Raw genomic sequence first — 17665 nt, 5'->3', positions numbered from 1 at the left:
CTAGAAATGCTAAGAATATTACTCTTATGCATTTGCATTTAGTAAGCTAAGCCATGCAGCCACTTGCAACATGATACCACGCTCATCGCTCGATCAGGCGAGATATATAAGACTGGTGGGCCCATTCAGGACTCCTATGTCTGGTAGGATAACTTTAATCCATCCATCCTGTTTCTGTTGCAGGGAGGTGGAGAGAACAATCAACACAATAATGGCTTTCTTTCAAGCCTCTTGAAGGACTCAATATTCTCTGTACTGCATTACATGTGAAAGTCGATTTATTACCCATGAACACACTACCTTTTTGCTAATTATATGTAAATAGGTAGCTCCAGCCCTCATAATGTTGTCCAACATTTCCGCTATAAAACGGGATACAATTATTTTGGAAACATACCAAATTTGAAAAGTAATTGAGAAGTTGCGCAATTACTAATCATGGAGCACAAAATAGCCTACAGCACCTGGTATTCCCAGGCGGTCTCCCATCCAGGTACTTACTAGGCCCGACATTGCTTAGCTTCCGAGATCAGAAGAGATCTGGCACATTCAGTGTGGTGTGGCCATAGGCTCTGGACCTAGTGAGTTTTGTACTTTTAAGCATCTAGTCGGCTAGACCTTGCAGTTTTGAAAGGCAATTGAGAAATGGCTCACTTCCTGAACTTGGAGCACAAAAAAGCCTACAGCACCTGGTATTCCCAGGCGGTCTCCCACCCAGGTACTAACTAGGCCTGACACTGCTTAGCTTCCGAGATCAGACGAGATCGGGCGCATTCAGTGTGGTGTGGCCGTAGGCTCTGGGCCTAGTGAGTTTTGTACTTTTAAGCATCTAGTCGGCTAGACCTTGCAGTTTTGAAAGGCAATTGAGAAATGGCTCACTTCCTGAACTTGGAGCACAAAAAAGCCTACAGCACCTGGTATTCCCAGGCGGTCTCCCATCCAGGTACTAACTAGGCCCGACACTGTTTACCTTCCGAGATCAGACGAGATCAGGCACATTCAGTGTGGTGTGGCCGTAGGCTCTAGAAATGCTAAGAATATTACTCTTATGCATTTGCATTTAGTAAGCTAAGCCATGCAGCCACTTGCAACATGATACCACGCTCATCGCTCGATCAGGCGAGATATATAAGACTGGTGGGCCCATTCAGGACTCCTATGTCTGGTAGGATAACTTTAATCCATCCATCCTGTTTCTGTTGCAGGGAGGTGGAGAGAACAATCAACACAATAATGGCTTTCTTTCAAGCCTCTTGAAGGACTCAATATTCTCTGTACTGCATTACATGTGAAAGTCGATTTATTACCCATGAACACACTACCTGTATGCTAATTATATGTAAATAGGTAGCTCCAGCCCTCATAATGTTGTCCAACATTTCCGCTATAAAACGGGATACAATTATTTTGGAAACATACCAAATTTGAAAAGTAATGGAGAAGTTGCGCAATTACTAATCATGGAGCACAAAATAGCCTACAGCACCTGGTATTCCCAGGCGGTCTCCCATCCAGGTACTAACTAGGCCCGACACTGCTTAGCTTCTGAGATCAGACGAGATCGGGCGCATTCAGTGTGGTGTGGCCATAGGCTCTGGACCTAGTGAGTTTTGTACTTTTAAGCATCTAGTCGGCTAGACCTTGCAGTTTTGAAAGGCAATTGAGAAATGGCTCACTTCCTGAACTTGGAGCACAAAAAAGCCTACAGCACCTGGTATTCCCAGGCTGTCTCCCATCCAGGTACTAAATAGGCCCGACACTGCTTAGCTTCCGAGATCAGACGAGATCTGGCGCATTCAGTGTGGTGTGGCCGTATGCGCTGGGCCTAGTGAGTTTTGTACTTTTAAGCATCTAGTCGGCTAGACCTTGCAGTTTTGAAAGGCAATTGAGAAATGGCTCACTTCCTGAACTTGGAGCACAAAAAAGCCTACAGCACCTGGTATTCCCAGGCGGTCTCCCACCCAGGTACTAACTAGGCCCGACACTGCTTAGCTTCCGAGATCAGACGAGATCGGGCGCATTCAGTGTGGTGTGGCCGTAGGCTCTGGTCCTAGTGAGTTTTGTACTTTTAAGCATCTAGTCGGCTAGACCTTGCAGTTTTGAAAGGCAATTGAGAAATGGCTCACTTCCTGAACTTGGAGCACAAAAAAGCCTACAGCACCTGGTATTCCCAGGCGGTCTCCCATCCAGGTACTAACTAGGCCCAACACTGCTTAGCTTCTGAGATCAGACAAGTTCGGGCGCATTCAGTGTGGTGTGGCCGTAGGCTCTGGGCCTAGTGAGTTTTGTACTTTTAAGCATCTAGTCGGCTAGACCTTGCAGTTTTGAAAGGCAATTGAGAAATGGCTCACTTCCTGAACTTGGAGCACAAAAAAGCCTACAGCACCTGGTATTCCCAGGCGGTCTCCCATCCAGGTACTAACTAGGCCCGACACTGCTCAGCTTCCGAGATCAGATGAGATCGGGCGCATTCAGTGTGGTGTGGCCGTAGGCTCTGGGCCTAGTGAGTTTTGTACTTTTAAGCATCTAGTCGGCTAGACCTTGCAGTTTTGAAAGGCAATTGAGAAATGGCTCACTTCCTGAACTTGGAGCACAAAAAAGCCTACAGCACCTGGTATTCCCAGGTGGTCTCCCATCCAGGTACTAACTAGGCCCGACACTGCTTACCTTCCAAGATCAGACGAGATCGGGCGCATTCAGTGTGGTGTGGCCGTAGGCTCTGGGCCTAGTGAGTTTTGTACTTTTAAGCATCTAGTCGGCTAGACCTTGCAGTTTTGAAAGGCAATTGAGAAATGGCTCACTTCCTGAACTTGGAGCACAAAAAAGCCTACAGCACCTGGTATTCCCAGGCGGTCTCCCATCCAGGTACTAACTAGGCCCGACACTGCTTAGCTTCCGAGATCAGGCGCATTCAGTGTGGTGTGGCTGTAGGCTCTGGGCCTAGTGAGTTTTGTACTTTTAAGCATCTAGTCGGCTAGACCTTGCAGTTTTGAAAGGCAATTGAGAAATGGCTCACTTCCTGAACTTGGAGCACAAAAAAGCCTACAGCACCTGGTATTCCCAGGCAGTCTCCCATCCAGGTACTAACTAGGCCCAACACTGCTTAGTTTCCAAGATCAGACGAGATCGGGCGCATTCAGTGCGGTGTGGCCATAGGCTCTAGAAATGCTAAGAATATTACTCTTATGCATTTGCATTTAGTAAGCTAAGCCATGCAGCCAATTGCAACATGATACCACGCTCATCGCTCGATCAGGCGAGATATATAAGACTGGTGGGCCCATTCAGGACTCCTATGTCTGGTAGGATAACTTTAATCCATCCATCCTGTTTCTGTTGCAGGGAGGTGGAGAGAACAATCAACACAATAATGGCTTTCTTTCAAGCCTCTTGAAGGACTCAATATTCTCTGTACTGCATTACATGTGAAAGTCGATTTATTACCCATGAACACACTACCTGTATGCTAATTATATGTAAATAGGTAGCTCCAGCCCTCATAATGTTGTCCAACATTTCCGCTATAAAACGGGATACAATTATTTTGGAAACATACCAAATTTGAAAAGTAATTGAGAAGTTGCGCAATTACTAATCATGGAGCACAAAATAGCCTACAGCACCTGGTATTCCCAGGCGGTCTCCCATCCAGGTACTAACTAGGCACGACACTGCTTAGTTGACGAGATCTGGCGCATTCAGTGTGGTGTGGCTGTAGGTTCTGGACCTAGTGAGTTTTGTACTTTTAAGCATCTAGTCGGCTAGACCTTGCAGTTTTGAAAGGCAATTGAGAAATGGCTCACTTCCTGAACTTGGAGCACAAAAAAGCCTATAGCACCTGGTATTCCCAGGCGGTCTCCCATCCAGGTACTAACTAGGCCCGACACCGCTTAGCTTTCAAAATCAGACGAGATCGGGCGCATTCAGTGTGGTGTGGCCGTAGGCTCTGGGCCTAGTGAGTTTTGTACTTTTAAGCATCTAGTCGGCTAGACCTTGCAGTTTTGAAAGGCAATTGAGAAATGGCTCACTTCCTGACCTTGGAGCACAAAAAAAGCCTACAGCACCTGGTATTCCCAGGCGGTCTCCCATCCAGGTACTTACTAGGCCCAACACTGCTTAGCTTCCGAGATCAGACGAGATCGGGCGCATTCAGTGTGGTGTGGCCGTAGGCTCTAGACCTAGTGAGTTTTGTACTTTTAAGCATCTAGTCGGCTAGACCTTGCAGTTTTGAAAGGCAATTGAGAAATGGCTCACTTCCTGAACTTGGAGCACAAAAAAGCCTACAGCACCTGGTATTCCCAGGCGGTCTCCCATCCAGGTACTAACTAGGCCCAACACTGCTTAGCTTCCGAGATCAGACGAGATCGGGCGCATTCAGTGTGGTGTGGCCGTAGGCTCTGGGCCTAGTGAGTTTTGTACTTTTAAGCATCTAGTCGGCTAGACCTTGCAGTTTTGAAAGGCAATTGAGAAATGGCTCACTTCCTGAACTTGGAGCACAAAAAAGCCTACAGCACCTGGTATTCCCAGGCGGTCTCCCATCCAGGTACTAACTAGGCCCAACACTGCTTAGCTTCCGAGATCAGACGAGATCGGGCGCATTCAGTGTGGTGTGGCAGTAGGCTCTAGAAATGCTAAGAATATTACTCTTATGCATTTGCATTTAGTAAGCTAAGCCATGCAGCCACTTGCAACATGATACCACGCTCATCGCTCGATCAGCGCTCGATCAGGCGAGATATATAAGACTGGTGGGCCCATTCAGGACTCCTATGTCTGGTAGGATAACTTTAATCCATCCATCCTGTTTCTCTTGCAGGGAGGTGGAGAGAACAATCAACACAATAATGGCTTTCTTTCAAGCCTCTTGAAGGACTCAATATTCTCTGTACTGCATTACATGTGAAAGTCGATTTATTACCCATGAACACACTACCTGTATGCCAATTATATGTAAATAGGTAGCTCCAGCCCTCATAATCTTGTCCAACATTTCCGCTATAAAACGGGATACAATTATTTTGGAAACATACCAAATTTGAAAAGTAATTGAGAAGTTGCGCAATTACTAATCATGGAGCACAAAATAGCCTACAGCACCTGGTATTCCCAGGCGGTCTCCCATCCAGGTACTAACTAGGCCCGACATTGCTTAGCTTCCGAGATCAGAAGAGATCTGGCACATTTAGTGTGGTGTGGCCATAGGCTCTGGACCTAGTGAGTTTTGTACTTTTAAGCATCTAGTCGGCTAGACCTTGCAGTTTTGAAAGGCAATTGAGAAATGGCTCACTTCCTGAACTTGGAGCACAAAAAAAGCCTACAGCACCTGGTATTCCCAGGCGGTCTCCCATCCAGGTACTAACTAGGCCCGACACTGCTTAGTTTCCGAGATCAGACAAGATCGGGCGCATTCAGTGTGGTGTGGCCGTAGGCTCTGGGCCTAGTGAGTTTTGTACTTTTAAGCATCTAGTCGGCTAGACCTTGCAGTTTTGAAAGGCAATTGAGAAATGGCTCACTTCCTGAACTTGGAGCACAAAAAAGCCTACAGCACCTGGTATTCCCAGGTGGTCTCCCATCCAGGTACTAACTAGGCCCGACAATGCTTAGCTTCCGAGATCAGGCGCATTCAGTGTGGTGTGGCTGTAGGCTCTGGGCCTAGTGAGTTTTGTACTTTTAAGCATCTAGTCGGCTAGACCTTGCAGTTTTGAAAGGCAATTGAGAAATGGCTCACTTCCTGAACTTGGAGCACAAAAAAGCCTACAGCACCTGGTATTCCCAGGCAGTCTCCCATCCAGGTTCTAACTAGGCCCAACACTGCTCAGCTTCCAAGATCAGACGAGATCGGGCGCATTCAGTGCGGTGTGGCCATAGGCTCTAGAAATGCTAAGAATATTACTCTTATGCATTTGCATTTAGTAAGCTAAGCCATGCAGCCAATTGCAACATGATACCACGCTCATCGCTCGATCAGGCGAGATATATAAGACTGGTGGGCCCATTCAGGACTCCTATGTCTGGTAGGATAACTTTAATCCATCCATCCTGTTTCTGTTGCAGGGAGGTGGAGAGAACAATCAACACAATAATGGCTTTCTTTCAAGCCTCTTGAAGGACTCAATATTCTCTGTACTGCATTACATGTGAAAGTCGATTTATTACCCATGAACACACTACCTGTATGCTAATTATATGTAAATAGGTAGCTCCAGCCCTCATAATGTTGTCCAACATTTCCGCTATAAAACGGGATACAATTATTTTGGAAACATACCAAATTTGAAAAGTAATTGAGAAGTTGCGCAATTACTTATCATGGAGCACAAAATAGCCTACAGCACCTGGTATTCCCAGGCGGTCTCCCATCCAGGTACTAACTAGGCACGACACTGCTTAGCTGACGAGATCTGGCGCATTCAGTGTGGTGTGGCTGTAGGTTCTGGACCTAGTGAGTTTTGTACTTTTAAGCATCTAGTCGGCTAGACCTTGCAGTTTTGAAAGGCAATTGAGAAATGGCTCACTTCCTGAACTTGGAGCACAAAAAAGCCTATAGCACCTGGTATTCCCAGGCGGTCTCCCATCCAGGTACTAACTAGGCCCGACACCGCTTAGCTTTCAAGATCAGACGAGATCGGGCGCATTCAGTGTGGTGTGGCCGTAGGCTCTGGGCCTAGTGAGTTTTGTACTTTTAAGCATCTAGTCGGCTAGACCTTGCAGTTTTGAAAGGCAATTGAGAAATGGCTCACTTCCTGACCTTGGAGCACAAAAAAAGCCTACAGCACCTGGTATTCCCAGGCGGTCTCCCATCCAGGTACTTACTAGGCCCAACACTGCTTAGCTTCCGAGATCAGACGAGATCGGGCGCATTCAGTGTGGTGTGGCCGTAGGCTCTAGGCCTAGTGAGTTTTGTACTTTTAAGCATCTAGTCGGCTAGACCTTGCAGTTTTGAAAGGCAATTGAGAAATGGCTCACTTCCTGAACTTGGAGCACAAAAAAGCCTACAGCACCTGGTAATCCCAGGCGGTCTCCCATCCAGGTACTAACTAGGCCCAACACTGCTTAGCTTCCGAGATCAGGTGCATTCAGTGTGGTGTGGCCGTAGGCTCTGGGCCTAGTGAGTTTTGTACTTTTAAGCATCTAGTCGGCTAGACCTTGCAGTTTTGAAAGGCAATTGGGAAATGGCTCACTTCCTGAACTTGGAGCACAAAAAAGCCTACCCAGGCGGTTTCCCATCCAGGTACTAACTAGGCCCAACACTGCTTAGCTTCCGAGATCAGACGCATTCAGTGTGGTGTGGCCGTAGGCTCTAGAAATGCTAAGAATATTACTCTTATGCATTTGCATTTAGTAAGCTAAGCCATGCAGCCACTTGCAACATGATACCACGCTCATCGCTCGATCAGGCGAGATATATAAGACTGGTGGGCCCATTCAGGACTCCTATGTCTGGTAGGATAACTTTAATCCATCCATCCTGTTTCTGTTGCAGGGAGGTGGAGAGAACAATCAACACAATAATGGCTTTCTTTCAAGCCTCTTGAAGGACTCAATATTCTCTGTACTGCATTACATGTGAAAGTCGATTTATTACCCATGAACACACTACCTGTATGCTAATTATATGTAAATAGGTAGCTCCAGCCCTCATAATGTTGTCCAACATTTCTGCTATAAAACGGGATACAATTATTTTGGAAACATACCAAATTTGAAAAGTAATTGAGAAGTTGCGCAATTACTAATCATGGAGCACAAAATAGCCTACAGCACCTGGTATTCCCAGGCGGTCTCCCATCCAGGTACTAACTAGGCCCAACACTGCTTAGCTTCCGAGATCAGACGAGATCTGGCGCATTCAGTGTGGTGTGGCCGTAGGTTCTGGACCTAGTGAGTTTTGTACTTTTAAGCATCTAGTCGGCTACACCTTGCAGTTTTGAAAGGCAATTGAGAAATGGCTCACTTCCTGAACTTGGAGCACAAAAAAGCCTACAGCACCTGGTATTCCCAGGCGGTCTCCCATCCAGGTACTAACTAGGCCCAACACCGCTTAGCTTCCGAGATCAGACACATTCAGTGTGGTGTGGCCGTAGGTTCTGGGCCTAGTGAGTTTTGTACTTTTAAGCATCTAGTCGGCTAGACCTTGCAGTTTTGAAAGGCAATTGAGAAATGGCTCACTTCCTGAACTTGGAGCACAAAAAAGCCTACAGCACCTGGTATTCCCAGGCGGAATCCCATCCAGGTACTAACTTGGCCCGACACTGCTTAGTTTCCGAGATCAGGCGCATTCAGTGTGGTGTGGCTGTAGGCTCTGGGCCTAGTGAGTTTTGTACTTTTAAGCATCTAGTCGGCTAGACCTTGCAGTTTTGAAAGGCAATTGAGAAATGGCTCACTTCCTGAACTTGGAGCACAAAAAAGCCTACAGCACCTGGTATTCCCAGGCAGTCTCCCATCCATGTACTAACTAGGCCCAACACTGCTTATCTTCCAAGATCAGACGAGATCGGGCGCATTCAGTGCGGTGTGGCCATAGGCTCTAGAAATGCTAAGAATATTACTCTTATGCATTTGCATTTAGTAAGCTAAGCCATGCAGCCAATTGCAACATGATACCACGCTCATCGCTCGATCAGGCAAGATATATAAGACTGGTGGGCCCATTCAGGACTCCTATGTCTGGTAGGATAACTTTAATCCATCCATCCTGTTTCTGTTGCAGGGAGGTGGAGAGAACAATCAACACAATAATGGCTTTCTTTCAAGCCTCTTGAAGGACTCAATATTCTCTGTACTGCATTACATGTGAAAGTCGATTTATTACCCATGAACACACTACCTGTATGCTAATTATATGTAAATAGGTAGCTCCAGCCCTCATAATGTTGTCCAACATTTCCGCTATAAAACGGGATACAATTATTTTGGAAACATACCAAATTTGAAAAGTAATTGAGAAGTTGCGCAATTACTAATCATGGAGCACAAAATAGCCTACAGCACCTGGTATTCCCAGGCGGTCTCCCATCCAGGTACTAACTAGGCACGACACTGCTTAGCTGACGAGATCTGGCGCATTCAGTGTGGTGTGGCTGTAGGTTCTGGACCTAGTGAGTTTTGTACTTTTAAGCATCTAGTCGGCTAGACCTTGCAGTTTTGAAAGGCAATTGAGAAATGGCTCACTTCCTGAACTTGGAGCACAAAAAAGCCTATAGCACCTGGTATTCCCAGGCGGTCTCCCATCCAGGTACTAACTAGGCCCGACACCGCTTAGCTTTCAAGATCAGACGAGATCGGGCGCATTCAGTGTGGTGTGGCCGTAGGCTCTGGGCCTAGTGAGTTTTGTACTTTTAAGCATCTAGTCTGCTAGACCTTGCAGTTTTGAAAGGCAATTGAGAAATGGCTCACTTCCTGACCTTGGAGCACAAAAAAAGCCTACAGCACCTGGTATTCCCAGGCGGTCTCCCATCCAGGTACTTACTAGGCCCAACACTGCTTAGCTTCCGAGATCAGACGAGATCGGGCGCATTCAGTGTGGTGTGGCCGTAGGCTCTAGGCCTAGTGAGTTTTGTACTTTTAAGCATCTAGTCGGCTAGACCTTGCAGTTTTGAAAGGCAATTGAGAAATGGCTCACTTCCTGAACTTGGAGCACAAAAAAGCCTACAGCACCTGGTAATCCCAGGCCGTCTCCCATCCAGGTACTAACTAGGCCCAACACTGCTTAGCTTCCGAGATCAGACGAGATCGGGCGCATTCAGTGTGGTGTGGCCGTAGGCTCTGGGCCTAGTGAGTTTTGTACTTTTAAGCATCTAGTCGGCTAGACCTTGCAGTTTTGAAAGGCAATTGAGAAATGGCTCACTTCCTGAACTTGGAGCACAAAAAAGCCTACAGCACCTGGTATTCCCAGGCGGTCTCCCATCCAGTTACTAACTAGGCCCAACGCTGCTTAGCTTCCGAGATCAGACGAGATCGGGCACATTCAGTGTGGTGTGGCCGTAGGCTCTGGGCCTAGTGAGTTTTGTACTTTTAAGCATCTAGTCGGCTAGACCTTGCAGTTTTGAAAGGCAATTGAGAAATGGCTCACTTCCTGAACTTGGAGCACAAAAAAGCCTACAGCACCTGGTATTCCCAGGTGGTCTCCCATCCAGGTACTAACTAGGCCCAACACTGCTTAGCTTCCGAGATCAGACGAGATCGGGCGCATTCAGTGTGGTGTGGCCGTAGGCTCTGGGCTTAGTGAGTTTTGTACTTTTAAGCATCTAGTCGGCTAGACCTTGCAGTTTTGAAAGGCAATTGAGAAATGGCTCACTTCCTGAACTTGGAGCACAAAAAAGCCTACAGCACCTGGTATTCCCAGGCGGTCTCCCATCCAGGTACTAACTAGGCCTGACACTGCTTAGCTTCCGAGATCAGACGAGATCGGGCGCATTCAGTGTGGTGTGGCCGTAGGCTCTGGGCCTAGTGAGTTTTGTACTTTTAAGCATCTAGTCGGCTACACCTTGCAGTTTTGAAAGGCAATTGAGAAATGGCTCACTTCCTGAACTTGGAGCACAAAAAAGCCTACAGCACCTGGTATTCCCAGGCGGTCTCCCATCCAGTTAATAACTTGGCCCGACACTGCTTAGCTTCTGAGATCAGGCGCAATCAGTGTGGTGCGGCCGTAGGCTCTGGGCCTAGTGAGGTTTGTACTTTTAAGCATCTAGTCGGCTAGACCTTGCAGTTTTGAAAGGCAATTGAGAAATGGCTCACTTCCTGAACTTGGAGCACAAAAAAGCCTACAGCACCTGGTATTCCCAGGCGGTCTCCCATCCAGGTACTAACTAGGCCCGACACTGCTTAGCTTCCGAGATCAGACGCATTCAGTGTGGTGTGGCCGTAGGCTCTGGGCCTAGTGAGTTTTGTACTTTTAAGCATCTAGTCGGCTAGACCTTGCAGTTTTGAAAGGCAATTGAGAAATGGCTCACTTCCTGAACTTGGAGCACAAAAAAGCCTACAGCACCTGGTATTCCCAGGCGGTCTCCCATCCAGGTACTAACTAGGCCCAACACTGCTTAGCTTCCAAGATCAGACGAGATCGGGCGCATTCAGTGTGGTGTGGCCGTAGGCTCTAGAAATGCTAAGAATATTACTCTTATGCATTTGCATTTAGTAAGCTAAGCCATGCAGCCACTTGCAACATGATACCACGCTCATCGCTCGATCAGCGCTCGATCAGGCGAGATATATAAGACTGGTGGGCCCATTCAGGACTCCTATGTCTGGTAGGATAACTTTAATCCATCCATCCTGTTTCTCTTGCAGGGAGGTGGAGAGAACAATCAACACAATAATGGCTTTCTTTCAAGCCTCTTGAAGGACTCAATATTCTCTGTACTGCATTACATGTGAAAGTCGATTTATTACCCATGAACACACTACCTGTATGCTAATTATATGTAAATAGGTAGCTCCAGCCCTCATAATCTTGTCCAACATTTCCGCTATAAAACGGGATACAATTATTTTGGAAACATACCAAATTTGAAAAGTAATTGAGAAGTTGCACAATTACTAATCATGGAGCACAAAATAGCCTACAGCACCTGGTATTCCCAGGCGGTCTCCCATCCAGGTACTAACTAGGCCCGACATTGCTTAGCTTCCGAGATCAGAAGAGATCTGGCACATTCAGTGTGGTGTGGCCATAGGCTCTGGACCTAGTGAGTTTTGTACTTTTAAGCATCTAGTCGGCTAGACCTTGCAGTTTTGAAAGGCAATTGAGAAATGGCTCACTTCCTGAACTTGGAGCACAAAAAAGCCTACAGCACCTGGTATTCCCAGGCGGTCTCCCATCCAGGTACTAACTAGGCCCAACACCGCTTAGCTTCCGAGATCAGACGCATTCAGTGTGGTGTGGCCGTAGGTTCTGGGCCTAGTGAGTTTTGTACTTTTAAGCATCTAGTCGGCTAGACCTTGCAGTTTTGAAAGGCAATTGAGAAATGGCTCACTTCCTGAACTTGGAGCACAAAAAAGCCTACAGCACCTGGTATTCCCAGGCGGTCTCCCATCCAGGTACTAACTAGGCCCGACACTGTTTACCTTCCGAGATCAGACGAGATCAGGCGCATTCAGTGTGGTGTGGCCGTAGGCTCTAGAAATGCTAAGAATATTACTCTTATGCATTTGCATTTAGTAAGCTAAGCCATGCAGCCACTTGCAACATGATACCACGCTCATCGCTCGATCAGGCTCGATCAGGCGAGATATATAAGACTGGTGGGCCCATTCAGGACTCCTATGTCTGGTAGGATAACTTTAATCCATCCATCCTGTTTCTGTTGCAGGGAGGTGGAGAGAACAATCAACACAATAATGGCTTTCTTTCAAGCCTCTTGAAGGACTCAATATTCTCTGTACTGCATTACATGTGAAAGTCGATTTATTACCCATGAACACACACCTGTATGCTAATTATATGTAAATAGGTAGCTCCAGCCCTCATAATGTTGTCCAACATTTCCGCTATAAAACGGGATACAATTATTTTGGAAACATACCAAATTTGAAAAGTAATTGAGAAGTTGCGCAATTACTAATCATGGAGCACAAAATAGCCTACAGCACCTGGTATTCCCAGGCGGTCTCCCATCCAGGTACTAACTAGGCCCGACACTGCTTAGCTTCCGAGATCAGACGAGATCGGGCGCATTCAGTGTGGTGTGGCCGTAGGCTCTGGGGCTAGTGAGTTTTGTACTTTTAAGCATCTAGTCGGCTAGACCTTGCAGTTTTGAAAGGCAATTGAGAAATGGCTCACTTCCTGAACTTGGAGCACAAAAAAGCCTACAGCACCTGGTATTCCCAGGCGGTCTCCCATCCAGGTACTAACTAGGCCCAACACTACTTAGCTTCCGAGATCAGACGAGATCGGGCGCATTCAGTGTGGTGTGGCCGTAGGCTCTAGAAATGCTAAGAATATTACTCTTATGCATTTGCATTTAGTAAGCTAAGCCATGCAGCCACTTGCAACATGATACCACGCTCATCGCTCGATCAGCGCTCGATCAGGCGAGATATATAAGACTGGTGGGCCCATTCAGGACTCCTATGTCTGGTAGGATAACTTTAATCCATCCATCCTGTTTCTGTTGCAGGGAGGTGGAGAGAACAATCAACACAATAATGGCTTTCTTTCAAGCCTCTTGAAGGACTCAATATTCTCTGTACTGCATTACATGTGAAAGTCGATTTATTACCCATGAACACACTACCTGTATGCTAATTATATGTAAATAGGTAGCTCCAGCCCTCATAATGTTGTCCAACATTTCCGCTATAAAACGGGATACAATTATTTTGGAAACATACCAAATTTGAAAAGTAATTGAGAAGTTGCGCAATTACTAATCATGGAGCACAAAATAGCCTACAGCACCTGGTATTCCCAGGCGGTCTCCCATCCAGGTACTAACTAGGCCCGATACTGCTTAGCTTCTGAGATCAGACGAGATCGGGCGCATTCAGTGTGGTGTGGCCATAGGCTCTGGGCCTAGTGAGTTTTGTACTTTTAAGCATCTAGTCGGCTAGACCTTGCAGTTTTGAAAGGCAATTGAGAAATGGCTCACTTCCTGAACTTGGAGCACAAAAAAGCCTACAGCACCTGGTATTCCCAGGCGGTCTCCCATCCAGGTACTAACTAGGCCCAACACCGCTTAGCTTCCGAGATCAGACGCATTCAGTGTGGTGTGGCCGTAGGTTCTGGGCCTAGTGAGTTTTGTACTTTTAAGCATCTAGTCGGCTAGACCTTGCAGTTTTGAAAGGCAATTGAGAAATGGCTCACTTCCTGAACTTGGAGCACAAAAAAGCCTACAGCACCTGGTATTCCCAGGCAGTCTCCCATCCATGTACTAACTAGGCCCAACACTGCTTAGCTTCCAAGATCAGACGAGATCGGGCGCATTCAGTGCGGTGTGGCCATAGGCTCTAGAAATGCTAGGAATATTACTCTTATGCATTTGCATTTAGTAAGCTAAGCCATGCAGCCAATTGCAACATGATACCACGCTCATCGCTCGATCAGGCAAGATATATAAGACTGGTGGGCCCATTCAGGACTCCTATGTCTGGTAGGATAACTTTAATCCATCCATCCTGTTTCTGTTGCAGGGAGGTGGAGAGAACAATCAACACAATAATGGCTTTCTTTCAAGCCTCTTGAAGGACTCAATATTCTCTGTACTGCATTACATGTGAAAGTCGATTTATTACCCATGAACACACTACCTGTATGCTAATTATATGTAAATAGGTAGCTCCAGCCCTCATAATGTTGTCCAACATTTCCGCTATAAAACGGGATACAATTATTTTGGAAACATACCAAATTTGAAAAGTAATTGAGAAGTTGCGCAATTACTAATCATGGAGCACAAAATAGCCTACAGCACCTGGTATTCCCAGGCGGTCTCCCATCCAGGTACTAACTAGGCACGACACTGCTTAGCTGACTAGATCTGGAGCATTCAGTGTGGTGTGGCTGTAGGTTCTGGACCTAGTGAGTTTTGTACTTTTAAGCATCTAGTCGGCTAGACCTTGCAGTTTTGAAAGGCAATTGAGAAATGGCTCACTTCCTGAACTTGGAGCACAAAAAAGCCTATAGCACCTGGTATTCCCAGGCGGTCTCCCATCCAGGTACTAACTAGGCCCGACACCGCTTAGCTTTCAAGATCAGACGAGATCGGGCGCATTCAGTGTGGTGTGGCCGTAGGCTCTGGGCCTAGTGAGTTTTGTACTTTTAAGCATCTAGTCGGCTAGACCTTGCAGTTTTGAAAGGCAATTGAGAAATGGCTCACTTCCTGACCTTGGAGCACAAAAAAAGCCTACAGCACCTCGTATTCCCAGGCGGTCTCCCATCCAGGTACTTACTAGGCCCAACACTGCTTAGCTTCCGAGATCAGACGAGATCGGGCGCATTCAGTGTGGTGTGGCCGTAGGCTCTAGGCCTAGTGAGTTTTGTACTTTTAAGCATCTAGTCGGCTAGACCTTGCAGTTTTGAAAGGCAATTGAGAAATGGCTCACTTCCTGAACTTGGAGCACAAAAAAGCCTACAGCACCTGGTAATCCCAGGCCGTCTCCCATCCAGGTACTAACTAGGCCCAACACTGCTTAGCTTCCGAGATCAGACGAGATCGGGCGCATTCAGTGTGGTGTGGCCGTAGGCTCTGGGCCTAGTGAGTTTTGTACTTTTAAGCATCTAGTCGGCTAGACCTTGCAGTTTTGAAAGGCAATTGAGAAATGACTCACTTCCTGAACTTGGAGCACAAAAAAGCCTACAGCACCTGGTATTCCCAGGCGGACTCCCATCCAGGTACTAACTAGGCCCAACACTGCTTAGCTTCCGAGATCAGACGAGATCGGGCACATTCAGTGTGGTGTGGCCGTAGGCTCTGGGCCTAGTGAGTTTTGTACTTTTAAGCATCTAGTCGGCTAGACCTTGCAGTTTTGAAAGGCAATTGAGAAATGGCTCACTTCCTGAACTTGGAGCACAAAAAAGCCTACAGCACCTGGTATTCCCAGGCGGTCTCCCATCCAGGTACTAACTAGGCCCAACACTGCTTAGCTTCCGAGATCAGACGAGATCGGGCGCATTCAGTGTGGTGTGGCCGTAGGCTCTGGGCCTAGTGAGTTTTGTACTTTTAAGCATCTAGTCGGCTAGACCTTGCAGTTTTGAAAGGCAATTGAGAAATGGCTCACTTCCTGAACTTGGAGCACAAAAAAGCCTACAGCACCTGGTATTCCCAGGCGGTCTCCCATCCAGGTACTAACTAGGCCTGACACTGCTTAGCTTCTGAGATCAGACGAGATCGGGCGCATTCAGTGTGGTGTGGCCGTAGGCTCTGGGCCTAGTGAGTTTTGTACTTTTAAGCATCTAGTCGGCTAGACCTTGCAGTTTTGAAAGGCAATTGAGAAATGGCTCACTTCCTGAACTTGGAGCACAAAAAAGCCTACAGCACCTGGTATTCCCAGGCGGTCTCCCATCCAGGTACTAACTAGGCCTGACACTGCTTAGCTTCCGAGATCAGACGAGATCGGGCGCATTCAGTGTGGTGTGGCCGTAGGCTCTGGGCCTAGTGAGTTTTGTACTTTTAAGCATCTAGTCGGCTAGACCTTGCAGTTTTGAAAGGCAATTGAGAAATGGCTCACTTCCTGAACTTGGAGCACAAAAAAGCCTACAGCACCTGGTATTCCCAGGCGGTCTCCCATCCAGGTACTAACTAGGCCCTACACTTCTTAGCTTCCGAGATCAGACGCATTCAGTGTGGTGTGGCCGTAGGCTCTGGGCCTAGTGAGTTTTGTACTTTTAAGCATCTAGTCGGCTAGACCTTGCAGTTTTGAAAGGCAATTGAGAAATGGCTCACTTCCTGAACTTGGAGCACAAAAAAGCCTACAGCACCTGGTATTCCCAGGCGGTCTCCCATCCAGGTACTAACTAGGCCCAACACTGCTTAGCACGAGATCGGGCGCATTCAGTGTGGTGTGGCCGTAGGCTCTAGAAATGCTAAGAATATTACTCTTATGCATTTGCATTTAGTAAGCTAAGCCATGCAGCCACTTGCAACATGATACCACGCTCATCGCTCGATCAGCGCTCGATCAGGCGAGATATATAAGACTGGTGGGCCCATTCAGGACTCCTATGTCTGGTAGGATAACTTTAATCCATCCATCCTGTTTCTCTTGCAGGGAGGTGGAGAGAACAATCAACACAATAATGGCTTTCTTTCAAGCCTCTTGAAGGACTCAATATTCTCTGTACTGCATTACATGTGAAAGTCGATTTATTACCCATGAACACACTACCTGTATGCTAATTATATGTAAATAGGTAGCTCCAGCCCTCATAATGTTGTCCAACATTTCCGCTATAAAACGGGATAAAATTATTTTGGAAACATACCAAATTTGAAAAGTAATTGAGAAGTTGCGCAATTACTAATCATGGAGCACAAAATAGCCTACAGCACCTGGTATTCCCAGGCGGTCTCCCATCCAGGTACTAACTAGGCCCGACATTGCTTAGCTTCCGAGATCAGAAGAGATCTGGCACATTCAGTGTGGTGTGGCCATAGGCTCTGGACCTAGTGAGTTTTGTACTTTTAAGCATCTAGTCGGCTAGACCTTGCAGTTTTGAAAGGCAATTGAGAAATGGCTCACTTCCTGAACTTGGAGCACAAAAAAGCCTACAGCACCTGGTATTCCCAGGCGGTCTCCCATCCAGGTACTAACTAGGCCCAACACCGCTTAGCTTCCGAGATCAGACGCATTCAGTGTGGTGTGGCCGTAGGTTCTGGGCCTAGTGAGTTTTGTACTTTTAAGCATCTAGTCGGCTAGACCTTGCAGTTTTGAAAGGCAATTGAGAAATGGCTCACTTCCTGAACTTGGAGCACAAAAAAGCCTACAGCACCTGGTATTCCCAGGCGGTCTCCCATCCAGGTACTAACTAGGCCCGACACTGTTTACCTTCCGAGATCAGACGAGATCAGGCGCATTCAGTGTGGTGTGGCCGTAGGCTCTAGAAATGCTAAGAATATTACTCTTATGCATTTGCATTTAGTAAGCTAAGCCATGCAGCCACTTGCAACATGATACCACGCTCATCGCTCGATCAGCGCTCGATCAGGCGAGATATATAAGACTGGTG

At 47.0% G+C, this 17665-nt stretch overlaps 35 non-coding genes and 22 pseudogenes across 35 annotated transcripts; all 57 read right to left on the bottom strand.

Annotated features, from left to right (window-relative positions):
* Positions 1-452: 452 nt before the first annotated feature.
* On the bottom strand, positions 453-571 carry LOC138473908 (5S ribosomal RNA; annotated as a pseudogene).
* Positions 572-677: 106 nt separating this feature from the next.
* Positions 678-796, bottom strand: LOC138479271 (5S ribosomal RNA). The gene has a single exon (XR_011273061.1). It is a non-coding gene; the product is annotated as a 5S ribosomal RNA (ribosomal RNA).
* A 106-nt stretch (positions 797-902) lies between these two features.
* LOC138480164 (5S ribosomal RNA) lies at positions 903-1021 on the bottom strand. The gene has a single exon (XR_011273872.1). It is a non-coding gene; the product is annotated as a 5S ribosomal RNA (ribosomal RNA).
* A 453-nt stretch (positions 1022-1474) lies between these two features.
* LOC138479732 (5S ribosomal RNA) lies at positions 1475-1593 on the bottom strand. Its single transcript, XR_011273479.1, has one exon. It is a non-coding gene; the product is annotated as a 5S ribosomal RNA (ribosomal RNA).
* A 106-nt stretch (positions 1594-1699) lies between these two features.
* Positions 1700-1818, bottom strand: LOC138474032 (5S ribosomal RNA; annotated as a pseudogene).
* Positions 1819-1924: 106 nt separating this feature from the next.
* Positions 1925-2043, bottom strand: LOC138477679 (5S ribosomal RNA). Its single transcript, XR_011271616.1, has one exon. It is a non-coding gene; the product is annotated as a 5S ribosomal RNA (ribosomal RNA).
* A 106-nt stretch (positions 2044-2149) lies between these two features.
* Positions 2150-2268, bottom strand: LOC138480356 (5S ribosomal RNA). Its single transcript, XR_011274039.1, has one exon. It is a non-coding gene; the product is annotated as a 5S ribosomal RNA (ribosomal RNA).
* Positions 2269-2374: 106 nt separating this feature from the next.
* On the bottom strand, positions 2375-2493 carry LOC138478749 (5S ribosomal RNA). Its single transcript, XR_011272587.1, has one exon. It is a non-coding gene; the product is annotated as a 5S ribosomal RNA (ribosomal RNA).
* Positions 2494-2599: 106 nt separating this feature from the next.
* LOC138479522 (5S ribosomal RNA) lies at positions 2600-2718 on the bottom strand. The gene has a single exon (XR_011273289.1). It is a non-coding gene; the product is annotated as a 5S ribosomal RNA (ribosomal RNA).
* Positions 2719-2824: 106 nt separating this feature from the next.
* Positions 2825-2933, bottom strand: LOC138474313 (5S ribosomal RNA; annotated as a pseudogene).
* Positions 2934-3039: 106 nt separating this feature from the next.
* Positions 3040-3158, bottom strand: LOC138480429 (5S ribosomal RNA). Its single transcript, XR_011274105.1, has one exon. It is a non-coding gene; the product is annotated as a 5S ribosomal RNA (ribosomal RNA).
* Positions 3159-3826: 668 nt separating this feature from the next.
* Positions 3827-3945, bottom strand: LOC138473921 (5S ribosomal RNA; annotated as a pseudogene).
* Positions 3946-4052: 107 nt separating this feature from the next.
* Positions 4053-4171, bottom strand: LOC138477651 (5S ribosomal RNA). The gene has a single exon (XR_011271590.1). It is a non-coding gene; the product is annotated as a 5S ribosomal RNA (ribosomal RNA).
* A 106-nt stretch (positions 4172-4277) lies between these two features.
* Positions 4278-4396, bottom strand: LOC138475251 (5S ribosomal RNA). Its single transcript, XR_011269413.1, has one exon. It is a non-coding gene; the product is annotated as a 5S ribosomal RNA (ribosomal RNA).
* A 106-nt stretch (positions 4397-4502) lies between these two features.
* Positions 4503-4621, bottom strand: LOC138477952 (5S ribosomal RNA). The gene has a single exon (XR_011271864.1). It is a non-coding gene; the product is annotated as a 5S ribosomal RNA (ribosomal RNA).
* Positions 4622-5085: 464 nt separating this feature from the next.
* On the bottom strand, positions 5086-5204 carry LOC138474033 (5S ribosomal RNA; annotated as a pseudogene).
* Positions 5205-5311: 107 nt separating this feature from the next.
* On the bottom strand, positions 5312-5430 carry LOC138480115 (5S ribosomal RNA). The gene has a single exon (XR_011273827.1). It is a non-coding gene; the product is annotated as a 5S ribosomal RNA (ribosomal RNA).
* A 106-nt stretch (positions 5431-5536) lies between these two features.
* LOC138474621 (5S ribosomal RNA) lies at positions 5537-5645 on the bottom strand (annotated as a pseudogene).
* A 106-nt stretch (positions 5646-5751) lies between these two features.
* On the bottom strand, positions 5752-5870 carry LOC138474329 (5S ribosomal RNA; annotated as a pseudogene).
* A 453-nt stretch (positions 5871-6323) lies between these two features.
* LOC138474825 (5S ribosomal RNA) lies at positions 6324-6432 on the bottom strand (annotated as a pseudogene).
* A 106-nt stretch (positions 6433-6538) lies between these two features.
* Positions 6539-6657, bottom strand: LOC138480422 (5S ribosomal RNA). Its single transcript, XR_011274099.1, has one exon. It is a non-coding gene; the product is annotated as a 5S ribosomal RNA (ribosomal RNA).
* Positions 6658-6764: 107 nt separating this feature from the next.
* On the bottom strand, positions 6765-6883 carry LOC138477650 (5S ribosomal RNA). The gene has a single exon (XR_011271589.1). It is a non-coding gene; the product is annotated as a 5S ribosomal RNA (ribosomal RNA).
* Positions 6884-6989: 106 nt separating this feature from the next.
* On the bottom strand, positions 6990-7098 carry LOC138474393 (5S ribosomal RNA; annotated as a pseudogene).
* Positions 7099-7752: 654 nt separating this feature from the next.
* Positions 7753-7871, bottom strand: LOC138479749 (5S ribosomal RNA). Its single transcript, XR_011273495.1, has one exon. It is a non-coding gene; the product is annotated as a 5S ribosomal RNA (ribosomal RNA).
* Positions 7872-7977: 106 nt separating this feature from the next.
* Positions 7978-8086, bottom strand: LOC138474750 (5S ribosomal RNA; annotated as a pseudogene).
* Positions 8087-8192: 106 nt separating this feature from the next.
* On the bottom strand, positions 8193-8301 carry LOC138474751 (5S ribosomal RNA; annotated as a pseudogene).
* A 106-nt stretch (positions 8302-8407) lies between these two features.
* LOC138473864 (5S ribosomal RNA) lies at positions 8408-8526 on the bottom strand (annotated as a pseudogene).
* Positions 8527-8979: 453 nt separating this feature from the next.
* LOC138474824 (5S ribosomal RNA) lies at positions 8980-9088 on the bottom strand (annotated as a pseudogene).
* A 106-nt stretch (positions 9089-9194) lies between these two features.
* On the bottom strand, positions 9195-9313 carry LOC138480421 (5S ribosomal RNA). Its single transcript, XR_011274098.1, has one exon. It is a non-coding gene; the product is annotated as a 5S ribosomal RNA (ribosomal RNA).
* Positions 9314-9420: 107 nt separating this feature from the next.
* On the bottom strand, positions 9421-9539 carry LOC138477649 (5S ribosomal RNA). The gene has a single exon (XR_011271588.1). It is a non-coding gene; the product is annotated as a 5S ribosomal RNA (ribosomal RNA).
* Positions 9540-9645: 106 nt separating this feature from the next.
* On the bottom strand, positions 9646-9764 carry LOC138480344 (5S ribosomal RNA). Its single transcript, XR_011274028.1, has one exon. It is a non-coding gene; the product is annotated as a 5S ribosomal RNA (ribosomal RNA).
* A 106-nt stretch (positions 9765-9870) lies between these two features.
* LOC138480216 (5S ribosomal RNA) lies at positions 9871-9989 on the bottom strand. Its single transcript, XR_011273919.1, has one exon. It is a non-coding gene; the product is annotated as a 5S ribosomal RNA (ribosomal RNA).
* A 106-nt stretch (positions 9990-10095) lies between these two features.
* On the bottom strand, positions 10096-10214 carry LOC138474889 (5S ribosomal RNA). Its single transcript, XR_011269112.1, has one exon. It is a non-coding gene; the product is annotated as a 5S ribosomal RNA (ribosomal RNA).
* A 106-nt stretch (positions 10215-10320) lies between these two features.
* LOC138478880 (5S ribosomal RNA) lies at positions 10321-10439 on the bottom strand. Its single transcript, XR_011272706.1, has one exon. It is a non-coding gene; the product is annotated as a 5S ribosomal RNA (ribosomal RNA).
* A 106-nt stretch (positions 10440-10545) lies between these two features.
* On the bottom strand, positions 10546-10654 carry LOC138474781 (5S ribosomal RNA; annotated as a pseudogene).
* A 106-nt stretch (positions 10655-10760) lies between these two features.
* On the bottom strand, positions 10761-10869 carry LOC138474430 (5S ribosomal RNA; annotated as a pseudogene).
* Positions 10870-10975: 106 nt separating this feature from the next.
* LOC138477956 (5S ribosomal RNA) lies at positions 10976-11094 on the bottom strand. Its single transcript, XR_011271867.1, has one exon. It is a non-coding gene; the product is annotated as a 5S ribosomal RNA (ribosomal RNA).
* A 464-nt stretch (positions 11095-11558) lies between these two features.
* LOC138473873 (5S ribosomal RNA) lies at positions 11559-11677 on the bottom strand (annotated as a pseudogene).
* Positions 11678-11783: 106 nt separating this feature from the next.
* LOC138474702 (5S ribosomal RNA) lies at positions 11784-11892 on the bottom strand (annotated as a pseudogene).
* Positions 11893-11998: 106 nt separating this feature from the next.
* On the bottom strand, positions 11999-12117 carry LOC138479869 (5S ribosomal RNA). Its single transcript, XR_011273604.1, has one exon. It is a non-coding gene; the product is annotated as a 5S ribosomal RNA (ribosomal RNA).
* Positions 12118-12579: 462 nt separating this feature from the next.
* On the bottom strand, positions 12580-12698 carry LOC138477027 (5S ribosomal RNA). The gene has a single exon (XR_011271025.1). It is a non-coding gene; the product is annotated as a 5S ribosomal RNA (ribosomal RNA).
* A 106-nt stretch (positions 12699-12804) lies between these two features.
* On the bottom strand, positions 12805-12923 carry LOC138477881 (5S ribosomal RNA). Its single transcript, XR_011271799.1, has one exon. It is a non-coding gene; the product is annotated as a 5S ribosomal RNA (ribosomal RNA).
* Positions 12924-13387: 464 nt separating this feature from the next.
* LOC138480318 (5S ribosomal RNA) lies at positions 13388-13506 on the bottom strand. The gene has a single exon (XR_011274004.1). It is a non-coding gene; the product is annotated as a 5S ribosomal RNA (ribosomal RNA).
* A 106-nt stretch (positions 13507-13612) lies between these two features.
* LOC138474700 (5S ribosomal RNA) lies at positions 13613-13721 on the bottom strand (annotated as a pseudogene).
* A 106-nt stretch (positions 13722-13827) lies between these two features.
* On the bottom strand, positions 13828-13946 carry LOC138480359 (5S ribosomal RNA). The gene has a single exon (XR_011274041.1). It is a non-coding gene; the product is annotated as a 5S ribosomal RNA (ribosomal RNA).
* Positions 13947-14614: 668 nt separating this feature from the next.
* Positions 14615-14733, bottom strand: LOC138480420 (5S ribosomal RNA). Its single transcript, XR_011274097.1, has one exon. It is a non-coding gene; the product is annotated as a 5S ribosomal RNA (ribosomal RNA).
* A 107-nt stretch (positions 14734-14840) lies between these two features.
* LOC138477950 (5S ribosomal RNA) lies at positions 14841-14959 on the bottom strand. Its single transcript, XR_011271862.1, has one exon. It is a non-coding gene; the product is annotated as a 5S ribosomal RNA (ribosomal RNA).
* A 106-nt stretch (positions 14960-15065) lies between these two features.
* On the bottom strand, positions 15066-15184 carry LOC138480343 (5S ribosomal RNA). Its single transcript, XR_011274027.1, has one exon. It is a non-coding gene; the product is annotated as a 5S ribosomal RNA (ribosomal RNA).
* A 106-nt stretch (positions 15185-15290) lies between these two features.
* Positions 15291-15409, bottom strand: LOC138478699 (5S ribosomal RNA). Its single transcript, XR_011272542.1, has one exon. It is a non-coding gene; the product is annotated as a 5S ribosomal RNA (ribosomal RNA).
* Positions 15410-15515: 106 nt separating this feature from the next.
* On the bottom strand, positions 15516-15634 carry LOC138475239 (5S ribosomal RNA). Its single transcript, XR_011269402.1, has one exon. It is a non-coding gene; the product is annotated as a 5S ribosomal RNA (ribosomal RNA).
* Positions 15635-15740: 106 nt separating this feature from the next.
* On the bottom strand, positions 15741-15859 carry LOC138480192 (5S ribosomal RNA). Its single transcript, XR_011273897.1, has one exon. It is a non-coding gene; the product is annotated as a 5S ribosomal RNA (ribosomal RNA).
* A 106-nt stretch (positions 15860-15965) lies between these two features.
* Positions 15966-16084, bottom strand: LOC138478879 (5S ribosomal RNA). The gene has a single exon (XR_011272705.1). It is a non-coding gene; the product is annotated as a 5S ribosomal RNA (ribosomal RNA).
* Positions 16085-16190: 106 nt separating this feature from the next.
* Positions 16191-16299, bottom strand: LOC138474717 (5S ribosomal RNA; annotated as a pseudogene).
* A 106-nt stretch (positions 16300-16405) lies between these two features.
* Positions 16406-16512, bottom strand: LOC138474780 (5S ribosomal RNA; annotated as a pseudogene).
* Positions 16513-16976: 464 nt separating this feature from the next.
* On the bottom strand, positions 16977-17095 carry LOC138473872 (5S ribosomal RNA; annotated as a pseudogene).
* A 106-nt stretch (positions 17096-17201) lies between these two features.
* On the bottom strand, positions 17202-17310 carry LOC138474699 (5S ribosomal RNA; annotated as a pseudogene).
* A 106-nt stretch (positions 17311-17416) lies between these two features.
* Positions 17417-17535, bottom strand: LOC138479867 (5S ribosomal RNA). Its single transcript, XR_011273602.1, has one exon. It is a non-coding gene; the product is annotated as a 5S ribosomal RNA (ribosomal RNA).
* Positions 17536-17665: the final 130 nt, after the last annotated feature.

This window comes from Ambystoma mexicanum, chromosome 8 (assembly GCF_040938575.1).
Source record: "Ambystoma mexicanum isolate Mex_15411 chromosome 8, UKY_AmexF1_1, whole genome shotgun sequence".
Lineage (NCBI taxonomy): Eukaryota > Metazoa > Chordata > Amphibia > Caudata > Ambystomatidae > Ambystoma > Ambystoma mexicanum.
This window is presented reverse-complemented; position numbering and strand designations above follow the sequence as displayed.